The sequence below is a fragment of the Cervus elaphus genome, chromosome 12 (genome assembly GCF_910594005.1).
Source record: "Cervus elaphus chromosome 12, mCerEla1.1, whole genome shotgun sequence".
Lineage (NCBI taxonomy): Eukaryota > Metazoa > Chordata > Mammalia > Artiodactyla > Cervidae > Cervus > Cervus elaphus.
The window spans coordinates 76,579,871-76,592,579 of record NC_057826.1 but is presented as its reverse complement, the minus strand read 5'-3'; the positions used below and the strand labels follow the sequence as shown (position 1 = coordinate 76,592,579).

The 12,709-nt window shown below is 40.3% G+C and overlaps 2 pseudogenes and 1 gene segment (V, D, J or C); all 3 read right to left on the bottom strand.

Moving 5' to 3' along the window:
* Positions 1-12,709, bottom strand: part of LOC122704630 — a 42,599-nt gene that overhangs the window by 1,621 nt on the left and 28,269 nt on the right.
* On the bottom strand, positions 7,755-8,252 carry LOC122705776 (annotated as a pseudogene).
* LOC122705775 lies at positions 10,276-11,098 on the bottom strand (annotated as a pseudogene).

Here is a 12,709-nt window from a genome sequence, read left to right as displayed (position 1 = left end):
TAGGAAAACTAGCCTTGCTTAATTTGCTTGGTTCTATGACACCCCATTGGATTTTGTCATTGAACGTGTGTCTATGCTGTGGAGTTGACCACCATTTATAGGAGCTCTCTTAAGACTTGTCTGAACAGCACACTCTGCCCCAACTCCCTTAGCGTCAATGCGGAAAAAGAGCATCAGCTCTCAGCTGCACTGTTTTGATGTCATTTTATCCTTTGCCCACTCAGTGACAAGAAAGAATAAGCAGCACAGAAGTTCTTACACTAACAGTGTTTGGAGTTTGTTGTTCTTGGACTTTTTATTTGAAAATTTGGTAATTTCTCAGTGATTTAAAAGTCATTGAACTAACATATCAATTTTAGCATCCTTTCATATAATTCATTTTACCCAGACTTAGCAAGCTCTCTTACAATCATAGTTAGAAGGCAGCTTTTCTTTGTTTCTGAATGTGTATCTCAGAAAGAAGATGAGAAAGATAACTGCAAGATAAATGCAGGAGCTCTTTGTAGAACAGACACTAAATGAATCTGGGAGCTGGATGAGTGATGTGTAATGAAGCTCAAGAGATGATTTACAGTTGCGAACTTTATGAAAATTGCATGTCATTTTAAAAATACTTTTAATTTTAAATCACTATATAGAGTCATGAAAGTTTCCAAAAATGTACAAGGGGGCTCTGTGTACTCTTTACCTGGTCTCCTCCATGGTATTTAAATCAGGAAATTAACATTAGTAAAATCCACAGGTTTCAGTTTTTAGATTTCCTCAGTTTTGCATGCAGATACATGTGTGTGTGTGTGTGTGTGTGTGTGTGTGTGTGTGTGTGTATGTGTGTGTGTGTGTAGCTCTATTCAGTTTTACACATGTACAGATTCATGTATTCATGTATATCACATGTATAGGTTCATCACCACAATCAAGATGCACAACTGCTTCATCAGAACAAGTTTTCCCTAGGCTATGCACACCTTTGTAGCCACACTGACCCCCTTCCCTAATCATTAACCCCAGACAATCACTCATCTGTTCTTCATCCATACAATTTTGTTGTTTGGTAATGTCATAGAGGGGCTTCCCTGGTGGCTCAATGGTAAAAGAATCTGCCTTCGGGAAATGCAGGTTTAATCCTTGGGTCAGGAAGAGCCTCTGGAGAAGGAAATGGCAACCCGCTCCAGTATTCTTGCCTGAGAAATCTCATGGAGAGAGGAGCCTGGTGGGAGTCCATGGGATTGCAGACTCAGGCCTGACTTATCGACTAAACAACAACAATGACCTAGAAATGGAATTATATAGAAGTAGCCAATGAGATTTTTTTCACTTAGCATAAGTAGTAAAAACATGAGATCTATCCAAGTTACTGTATGTATCCAACTTGTTGGTCTTTTTTATTTCTGAAGAGTATTCCATGGTGTAGATGTTCCACAGTTTGCTTAACCAGTAACCCACTGAGGGACACAGTTGTTTCCATGTTTCGGCTGCTGTGAATAAAGCTGTTATGAATATTCAGGTACAAGTTTTTATGTGAATAAAATCTTTTATTTATTTAGAATAAGTGTCCAAATGTGTGATTGCATGTTTAGTTTTATGAGAAACTTCCAAGCTATTTTCCAGAATGCCCGTATCATTTTATATCTTCATCAGTAATTTGTGAGTAATTGAGTTTTTCCCACATGTTTGCCAGAATTTAGTGTTATCACTATTTTTTATTTTAGCCGCACTGAGATTTGTGTAGTGATATTTCACTGTGGCTTTAATTTGCACTTCTCTGATGGCTAATATTGTTGAACATCTTTTCAGATGCTAATTTGCAATCTGTATATCCCCTCTTTAGTGAAACACCTGTTCGAATCCGATGCTCGTTTTCTTCCCTCATAGCTCAGTTGGTAAAGAATCCACCTGCAATGCAGGAGACCTAGGTTCGATCCCTGGGTTGGGAAGATCCACTGGAGAAGGGAAAGGCTACACATTCCAGTATTCTGGCCTGGAGAATTCCATGGACAACTTTCACTTTCACCTCCAGTTCTGTAACTTATCATTTCATATTTTAGCAGGGTCTTTTACAGAGGAAAAGTTTTTAATTTTGATTCAGTTTGGTGTGTGCATGTGTGTGTGAGTGTATCATGCTTTCAGTGTCAAATCTAAGATTTACTTAGCCGCAAGCCTGAAGTTTTTCTCTTATTTTTTTTTAGAGTTGCATAGTTTTATATTTTACATTTAAGTCCATGATCCATTTTGAGCTAACTTTTATAATGTATATATTTTTAATTTTTTTAAAGGGCTGTGTCATCATCTTTGTTTCAGGCTTTACCTATTTGCTGTTATCAAGTAACTAGCTCAAAGCAACATGACCAAAGTGTGAATGGAAGACTTCTTATAGGGGAGTGAAAAAAAAATTCGTTCTTTGAGCCTGTGGCTTTCCCTTTTTATACTTAGTGTGATTTCTCTACCTATAGAGTAAAGTTAAAATTGTAGTAAAAAGCCAAGCCCTTCTCAATTCATCACCTCTGAACTGCTCTATCGTGGGCAATGCTTTCTAGTATAGATTCAGAAAATGGTTACATCTGTCTTATGAGTGAAGATAACTGTAATCTCTTCTAACATTCACATTTCTTTAAACTTTAAAGTTCTCTGAGAAAAATGCTTATCAATCTTTAAGTCATCAAACTGAGCTAAACGTCAGAATCTCCTTCCTTGTCTCTAACTTCTTTCCTATAATTGAGCTTGTGTTTCTTGAAGAAGAGAATATTATTTACAAAATGTCCCAAGAATGAAAATTCCCTCCTTCTGTTATTACTTTTTGCTAAAATTACAGGCTTCCATTGACCTTTTTTCACAGTCAGCATTCCAAGGTCAAACAGCTCATTTCTCCAAGGATGTAGTAATTATTCTTTCTACTGTCCCAGGGGCAGAGTCTTTTAAACACCAATTTTTGAAATACAAATATTATAATTGAGGATAACACTTTCTAAAACTTTTCTTAAGGGTTGTGAATCCAGGAGCTTAAAACTGTTCTTGATCAAAATAAGTCAGCCCTTGAAAACAGAAACTAGAAAAACAGACAAGGCACTTTTCTTGTCTTAGGCTAGGACTCCCAATGATAGGAGTATTTATCCCTAAACTAGGTCTTTAGATTTGAAAGAAAAAATATACAGAGAAGCAGCACAAGTCATGGCAATGGTAAAGATAAATAGAAACAGATAGTTTGACACCATCCAGTTGTACTCATGGGCAAAATCTAGTGTATGGAGCCTACCTGTTATACAAAGGTCATTTTCTTTGAACCCTAGAAATTAGGATGGAAAGGAAAAGTATTGGGACTCAAAGAGAACTAAGGTAACTGTGACTTTCTTTCAGTCTGGACCACTGCTCCCTCCTTGCCCACTACCATCCTTAGCTTAATAGGATTCATATCTTTAGCCACAGCAAGTAAATATTTGAGGCTAAAACTCGGAGATTAAAAAGTCTAGAAATGAAAGCAAGAAAGAGGTAATGCAGGGGTACATTAACATTGGCTGAAACCTAGAAGAATCACTGATAACAGGGACTTCCAAGTTTACAAGAGAACAAGTCGATATACCTCACTATAGACTCACTCAGGTGATTAAGATGGCTCTGTCTATGCCAACAGGAGGGAGACCATTTAATTTAATTGCAAGCCTGAAAATAGTACCATATGAAGAAAATCTGTTCAAACAGAAAGGGAACTTATGACACATATAAACAGAACTATTCTTATGGTGATGAGAAATGAACTACAAGAAAAAATAGATCCACAATTACCTAACAGCATCCAAAGGGTAGATTTTATGATTTAATTATTCTGTTGATTTTATGAATTAATTATTCTTCAGTCAACCAATATTTAATACACAACCACTATGTGCTGTGTACTGTGTAATGTACAATGCATTCACGCTTCCTGACCCTACGGAGCTCACAGTTATAGTCATAACAGAGACATTACTTTGCCAACAAAGGTCCATATAGTCAAAGCTATGATTTTTCCAGTAGTCATGTGTGGATGTGAGAGTTGGACCATAAAGAAGGCTGAGTGCCGAAGGATTGATGCTTTTGAAATGTGGTGTTGGAGAAGACTCTTGAGAGTCCCTTGGACAACAAGGAGATCAAACCAGTCAATCCTGAAGGAAATCAGTCCTGAATATTCATTGGAAGAATTGATGCTTAAACTGAAGTTCCAATCCTTTGGCCACCTGATGCAAGGAACCGACTCATTGGAAAAGACCCTGATGCTGGGAAAGATTGAAGGAGGAGAAGGGGATGACAGAGGATGATAGTTGGATGGCATCACTGACTCAATGGACATGAGTTTGAGCAAGATATGAGAGACAGTGAAGGACAGGGAAGCCTGGTATTCTGCAGTCCATTGGGTCACAAAGAGTCGGACATGACTGAGCTACTGAAAAATACAACACATATTTATAGATATAGATGTAAGTACATAAAAGCATATTAATTGCAACGTCCCTTTTGTCTTAGGCTTTGAAGACAGCCTGCAGTACATGAGAACTCATGGAGAGAGACCACAATACATGCTTGAAGACACTTGCAAAACATATATGAAGCCCACTTTTTAACTTTCCTTAGCCTATTCTGCACAATAATGATACATGAGAAAACTGATAATTCACTAAAGAGTTAGAATAAATAGGGACTTCACAGTTAGAATAAATAGCCACAGGTGCAGCGGCTAAGACGCTGAACTCCCAATGCTAGGGACCTGGGTTTGACCCCAGACAGAGAATTAGATCCCATGTGCTGCAACTAAGAGCTAGCACAGCCAAATCAATTAAAAAATATTAAAAACAAAAGAGAAAAAATTGAAGCTGTGGTGGTGTGTGTTTTTTTCAATCTTTCTCAAGTTAGAAGAGATTCAAAGGACTGACTCAGAGAGTTTGAAATATTCCCCTGGAGTCTGGAGGATTTTGAGGCTCACATTAAGTTGCAATGACAACTTCTCTCACTTTACTGTGGTAAAGAATCTGACTACCAATGCAGGAGATGCAAGTTAATCCCTGGGTCAGGAAGATGCCCTGGAGAAGGAAATGGCAACACACTTCAGCATTCTTGCCTGGGAAATCCCATGGACAGAGGAGCCTGGTGGGCTACAGTCCATGGGATTGCAAAGAGTCAATTCTAGGATACATTTTTCTTCTTTCACACCTTTGATTTATTCCTTGAAACCGCTTACATCTATTTTCTTCATTAAAAGTTGGTCTCTAGGTGACTTTACTTCCTTCTTTCCAATATGTTTTATAAAATTCAACTCTTTTAACTAATTACTTGATTACTTGGCTATGTAAGTCTATTGTCTCTCTCATCTCTGTCCTTCACACACTTGCGTGCCATGCACACACACACTTATACTTTCTTTTCTGGAAAGTTGCTCTTTATTGGGATCATTGTTATTTGTACAATAGGGATAGAAAATCCTTACACAAGGAAGAGTAATATCTTCCTTTTTGGAATTCCAGATGAAAGCAAATCCACTAGGTCAATTCCCACCTGATGTCACCAAGAGTAGTGCAGAGACTTAACTCTTTTAGATGTTATATGACAGCTACTCTGCACATACGTGGTGCAGAATCATCCAAAATTGAAGCCATCTGGAGTTAACTGGGACTAAAGTATAAAGCAAAGTCTTCGTATAAAAGAATTTTGTGAAACAAGGAAAATATGACTATTCAGTAATTGAATAGTGAAAACGCTCTATACTCCAGGGTCACAGAAATGAGCAGGGAGCCACATCAGAAAGATTTAATGGTAAAGTCCTATTAAACTCCTAGGAGTCATCAAGAAAATCACCAAATACCTTTGTGTTTATTCCAGTATTGTTTACTACAGTCAGTAAAACAATCTAAAAATCTAGTAAAATGGAATTAGCCCAAAAGTATGATAAAATCACACATTGGAATATCACCATTAGAATGTGTGATGTTGACCTGTAAATATTGTTGTGAAATAATTATTTCACAATATACTGTCAGGTAAAAATTCAGAAAAGAAATATCCTATAAGGTATGAATCGCTAATAGAGTTTTTTTGACTAGTAAAATTGGTGAGTTATTTTGTTTTTAGCATTCCTTCTTTGCATACTCTATTCTCTACCTTAAACATACATACCTCTGTAATCACATATAGAGAATGTGACCAGGTGATGAGGTTAGTTCTGAGCAAACTTCAGGGTTTCATTTCCCCTTGGGGTGAAGATTTGTGGTAACAGTTACTCTACACACATCATTCCAAGTCATTCACGGCACAGGTGAGGCAGGGCACAGGGAGGGTCCAAGAAGTGTCCTTTCAGAGATATTTCAGATCCACAGTGATGGCCAGACTTAGCAATGCATAAATATCCGTACAGTGAACCTACAACTCTATATAGTTTTAGATTTAGTCAAACACTGTTTGACTAGTATTATTTGACTAGTACTAATAGTCTACTGATAGACTATAAATAATAGAGGACAGGCTCCTCTGTCCATGGGATTCTCCAGGCAAGAATATTGGAGTGGGTTATCATGCTGTAATTAAATTAACAACAATTACATCAGGGCTGCATGCATATTCAGTCAATGCATCTAGGATAGACATACATTTTGTGACAAAAACAATTTATTATGATTATAGTGACCTCTGAGAACAAATAGGCATCATTTTTGTATAGCTGTTTTTGGGGGGAGGGATCTGCAGCCCAAATCTACAGTGAAATTAGCTCGAAAGTTTTTCTTTCATACAGGAAGATAAAACTGCTTACTCTCAATCGTCGAAACTTTTCTTCCTACACTCCAAGGCACGGGTTTCTATGGAAATTTACACTGGATAAAGTTCCTTGTCTGTTTAATGCCATCACAGCAAGCTTCCTGGTGGACAAAATTTGTCCAGCTGTATGTGTCTAACAGGAATCAATAATGTGTGCTAAAATAATCTTGCTTTTAAATATCCACCCTATAGCCAAAATGAGTACAAGCTCACCAGACCAAGCATCCTTATTTCCTTACAACAGAAATGCAGCCCTAGAGGCTGCATGCCGCCGCTACTGAGCTACTGAAGCCGGTGCAGCGGGAGCCCGCGCTCCGCACCAAGAGGAGCCGCCGCGGTGAGAAGCCCGTGCACCGCAATGAAGAGCAACCTCCACCCGCTGCAACTGGAGAGAGCCCAAGGTCAGTAACAAAGACCCAGCCGAACCAAAAATAAAACAAACAAATAAGTAATAAAAGAAACATGGCCACTCAAAAGTCACAGACACTTTTTCATCCCATGGCTGCAGCAGCTCCGGTTCAAAGGCTTTCACTGCAAACAGCACCTCAATAGCGTTACATCTCAGCCACACGCAGACTGCTATGTGATTTGCCTGGTACTTCTGTGTTGGTTTATGATTATGCTTCAGGTGATGTGCTTTTAATCATCTATTCCTTTTCTCTAAATGAACTACTAATTTTGTGACATCTAATATCTATCTTACATTATGAGGAAAAATAGATTTTTTTTGAAAGTCAGTCTAGAGAAGAGGAATCTTTCTGGCTGAACAGGGGTGCTTCTGGGAATTGGAGCTTGGGTCTTCTTTAAGACTGACATCCACCGTATTATCCTGTAGAGCAATTCCCAACCCCCTGAGTTTCTAGGATTTGACCTGAGCTTGATTGGTTTCCCTGAAAAACTCTAAATGTACACTAAACTCTGATCAAGGAGAGAATATACCTCTCCCTGACTTCAGCCTCCTGCTCCCCTTGGGTTTGCGCTCAGCTCCCCCTGCAGCCCTCCATCACTGTGTCCCTCAGAGCACAGTAGTACACAGCCGAGTCTGATGCTTGCACTGCCTGTTTCTGCAGGTGGAAGGAGCTGTCCCTCTTCACAAGAGTGGCCTGAAAACCTTCATGCTCTACCTTCTTGTCTGCTGTTAAGCCCTTCAGGAGGAGCTGAGGAGCTTTGTTGAGATGCTGGACGTACCAGAAAGGATAGGAAGTTGAATACATGGCCTGGTAAGTGCAGTTCAGGGTCATGAGAGCCCCCTCTGAGACACTCACTGGGCCTTCTCTCTGGTTCACTGAGTCACCATTGGTCCCTCCTACAAGAGAATCACTTTGTTATAGTAGAAATGTACAGGAGGAGAGTTTTCAGCCAGAGAAGAAAAATGAAACTTACCTGTTATCATAGGAAAATGAGAAATCATTTTAGTATAAAATGCTACTTACCAAGTATTAAGAAGATGACCGAACTGAGTGAGGGGCAGAAAACATTCTGGTGACAGTTCTTGTTCCCTAGAAACATCAAATCTATCAAAGGTAGTCTTCAGCTGGATGTTACAGAAGCTCCTCACTCAGAAAATGGGGACCCCTTTCTGCATAGCAGCAGTCATCTGTCTTGTGGCTACAGAGGAGGCAAGTCAAACCAGCTCCTGAATACAAAAAGGAATCACATTTGAAGGAAGCCCCGCCCTCTGGTGGTGATCTTAAAGATTACACCACAGTCATGTCTGACCTCAGTTCAGTTCAGTAGCTCAGTCGTGTCCAACTCTTTGCGACCCCATGGACAGCAGCAGGCCAGGCTTCGTTGTCCAACACCAGCTCCCGGAGCTTGCTCAGACCCATGTCCATTGAGTCGGTGATGCCATCCAACCATCTTATCCTCTGTCACCTCCTTATCCTCTTGCCCTCAAACTTTCCCAGCATCAAGGTCTTCTCCAGTGAGTCGGTTCTTCACATAAGGTGGCCAAAATATTGGAACTTTAGCTTCAGCATCAATCCTTCCAATGAGTTCAGGGTCGATATCCTTTATGATTGACTGCTTTGATCACCTTGCAGTCCAAGAGACTCTCAAGAATCTTCTCCAAAACCACAGTTCAAAAGCATCAATTCTTCAGCGCTCAGCTTTCTTTATGGTCCAACGTTCACATTCATACATGATTACTGGGTAAACCATAGCTCTGACTATAGGGACCTTTGTCGGCAAAGTAATGTGTCTGCTTTTTAATACACTGTCTAGGGCTGTCATATCTTTTCTTCCAAGGATCAAGAGTCTTTTAATTTTATGAATGCAGTCACCATCTGCAGTGACTTTGGAGCCCAAGAAAGTAAAATCTGTCATTGTTTCCACTTTTCCCCATATATTGGCCATGAAGTGATGGGACCGGATGCCATAATCTCACATTTTTGAATGTTGAGTTTTACTCCAGCTTTTTCACTCTCCTCTTTCACCCTCATCAAGAGGCTCTTTAGCTTCTCTCTGCTTTCTGCCATTAGCGTGGCATCATCTCCATATCTGAGGTTGTTGATATTTCTCCTGGCAATCTTGATTCCAGCTTTTGAGTCATCCAGCCCTGCATTTCACCTAATGTACTCCACATATAAGTTACATAAGGAGGGTGACAATATATAGCTTTGAAGTACTCCTTTTCCAAATTTCAACCAGTCCATTATTGTATGTGCAGTACTAACTGTTGCTTCTTGTCCTGCATACAGGTTTCTTGGGTATTCCCATCTCTTTAGAAATTTCCACAGCTTGTTGTGATCCACACAGTCAAAGGCTTTAGCATAGTCAATGAAGCAGAAGTAGACTTTTTTTAATTCCCTTGCTTTTTCCTGTGATCCAGTGGCTGTTGGTAATTTGATCACTGGTTCCTCTGCCTTTTCTAAACTCAGCTTGTACATCTGAAGTTCTCGGTTCACATACTGCTGAAGCATAGCTTGAAGGATTTTGAGCATAATCTTACTAATATGTGAAATGAGTGCAATTGTATGGTAAGTTGAACATTCTTTGGCATTCATTTCCCTGAGATGAGGTTATTAGCAAAGAGAATATCCTGTACCCAGTATGAATACAAACAATACACACAACACCTGCAATATTTACAGAGAGGGCTGCTTTGATCCACAGGGCCCTTGACAGAAGGAATACCTTGTCAGAAACTTGTCAGTAAATTCCTCTTGGAATTTACTTAGGTAGCAGCATCACTGGAGCAACCAGAAGGGATGGAAAAGCCAAGGAAAGAGAGAATAAAGCTCCAGTCACTGAAGATGGAGTGTCTGCAGGTGAAACTCAGCAGGATACACAATCTTGGCCTGAATTTTAAAAACCAGAGACTAGCTTCCAGGTTGCACAGTCATCCATTAACAAGGTGCCTTGGAATTTTCATTAACATATTGTAAAATATTTCAGCATATTTCTGAATTGTCATTGAAGAGTTAATATCACCTTAAGGGATTCTATGCCATCTGGGAGCATGTGGATGGGCTGAAAACAGGCATTTCTGGAGAAAAGCGCTTAGGTTCCTTTTTGAACTGTCCTGCCCCAGATTCCTCTCTGTAGGGCAACCCAAGAATTCCTAGGTCCAATTGGCTCTGAGGAGCAGACCTGGAAGAGCTTTGACAAGACCTCTAGCATAGCACACTGGAGAGAGACACAACACCCCCTTCTGGGGCTGCCCGCAGCCGGAGCCCCATCTGCATCTGGGTTTGTGCTCAGCTCCCCCTGCAGCCCTCCATCACTGTGTCACTCAGAGCACAGTAGTACACAGCCGAGTCTGATGTTTGCACTGCCTGTTTCTGTAGGTGGAAGGAGCTGTCTCTCTTAACAAGAGTGGCCTGAAAGCCTTCATGCTCTACCTTCTTGTCTGCTGTTAAGGCCTTCAGGAGGAGTTGAGGAGCTTTGTTGAGATGCTGGACATACCAGAAAAGAGAGGCAGCAAAACCTGCAGTCTGGTAAGTGCAGTTCAGGGTCAAGAGCGCCCCCTCTGAGACAGTCACTGGGCCTTCTGTCTGGTTCACTGAGTCACCATTGGTCCCTCCTACAAGAAAATCACTTTGTTATGATAGAAATGTACAGGAGAGGAGTTTTCAGTCAGAGAAGAAAAACAAAACTTACCTACAGTTATAGGAAAGTGAAAAATCATTAACATTTAGAATAAAATGCTACTTACTGAATATTAAGATGATCAGAAGAACTGAATGAGTGACAGAATGCATGCTCGCGGAAGAAAACGGTCCTTGTTCCCTGGAATACGCCAGTCTAACGAATCTAGTCTCCATCTGGATGTTTCAGAAGCTCCTCACTCAGAAACTGAGAGCCCCTTTCTGTACAGCACCAATATTCTGTTTTGTGGCTACAAAGTAGGCAAGTGAAACCAGCTCCTGAACACGAGGAACCACATCTGAAGGAAGCCCCGCCCTCTGGTGGTGGTCGTGAGAATTGCCCCACAGTCGAGTCACCTATTCCTCCTGATAACAGCTTGTGGGATTACATGCAGGAGAATGGGACAGGACACTAGGAAGAGAGTCCTAAATATAAGCATGCTTAGGGAAATATTCTATTATTACTTCCATAATTTTTTGCATGGCACAGGTATCTCTAGCTTCACAAGAAACCCCAGTTATAATTTCTAGATGGAATAGTCAGAGGTTTCTTCCTTGCGTATGTCTCTGATTCCCATGGGTCAGAGAAGGATCCCTGTATATGGAAAGTGCTTCCTCCTCTCCCCAAGTCATTTCTCTGAAGTAGTTATATTCATGTTGACTCTGTCAACATGCCATGGAGAAAATTTTATCTAAGACAGGTGTCAAATAACACGTAGTTAAATGATAAGGTTATTATCCTGATTTATCATGGAATGACAGATTTGTAAAACACAATAAAAGTAAAATATGTGACTTCTTTTTCACTGACAATGGTAGAGTTGATCTTCCAACTAGAAAACTATTTTTGGACCTTGAACATCAGGTAGCACAGAGAGAAGGAAAACGGGTGAGATGAGCACTAACATTGCCCAGCTTACTTCATGGAGGCAGTCTCTAGGCACCAGTGCATGAGGGATTTACCAAAAATAGTGCAGCTGTCTCACTGTGGGATTGAGACAGAATAGGAGAACGGAGATCCTGAAATACCTAAAACTTGTGGACCTCTGTACCAGAGGGGAAGAATGTTGACAAAAATGAGAGAAAAAGAGAAATAAGTGCAAGGCAGGGTTTGGGGGGGAGAGTGGTGGGGAGTTGGACCATCCTGGATGACAGCAACCTTACACCTAAAGGTGTAAGCCTCATGAGGCACAGGTGACCTTACTTAGGTAACCTGGTTCTTGAAACATCTTTTAACCTCTTGTCACATTCTTGCTTTAACTCAACTAAGTATTTTTTTTAGAATGTCAAGTTTAGATGCTTAATATATTACCCAGACACTCTTCATTCCTGAGGCACGTGTGTGGTATTTATCTGTCTTCTGTTTGTTTATTAGAGATTCAGGAATCTCAGTGGAAAGAACTGTTTGCTCAGTGTCTGTCAGCCTGTTTGTCTAGTTCCCTGTGCAATTATTTGTGCTAGTGAAGTGAACCCAGCAGAAGATTTAATGGGGTCATTTCATAGCTTGTTCTTTTCTCTAGGATTGGGTTTACTTTATGCAAAGTCTAACTATCGTATGGTAAGAAGTCAAACCATTGTTCTTTGGTGACATAAGACATTTAAAGGCTTGGGGACATTGTGGCTGCAGACAGCTGTGAGGGTGCCTTACACGGGCTCTCAATGTTGTCAGTCCAGTAACAACGGCTGTGACTAAGTCAGCTGAACTCAAGAACAGTCTTCTTCAAATGTGCCTTTTTTAACTACTGAGATTTTCTCCCCAATTAAAATGAACTTTGTTAGTTCTTACCAAAACTGGGATCATTTTTAATGCACATCGGATGCTGAGCTGTTCTTTTTGCTTGTTTTGT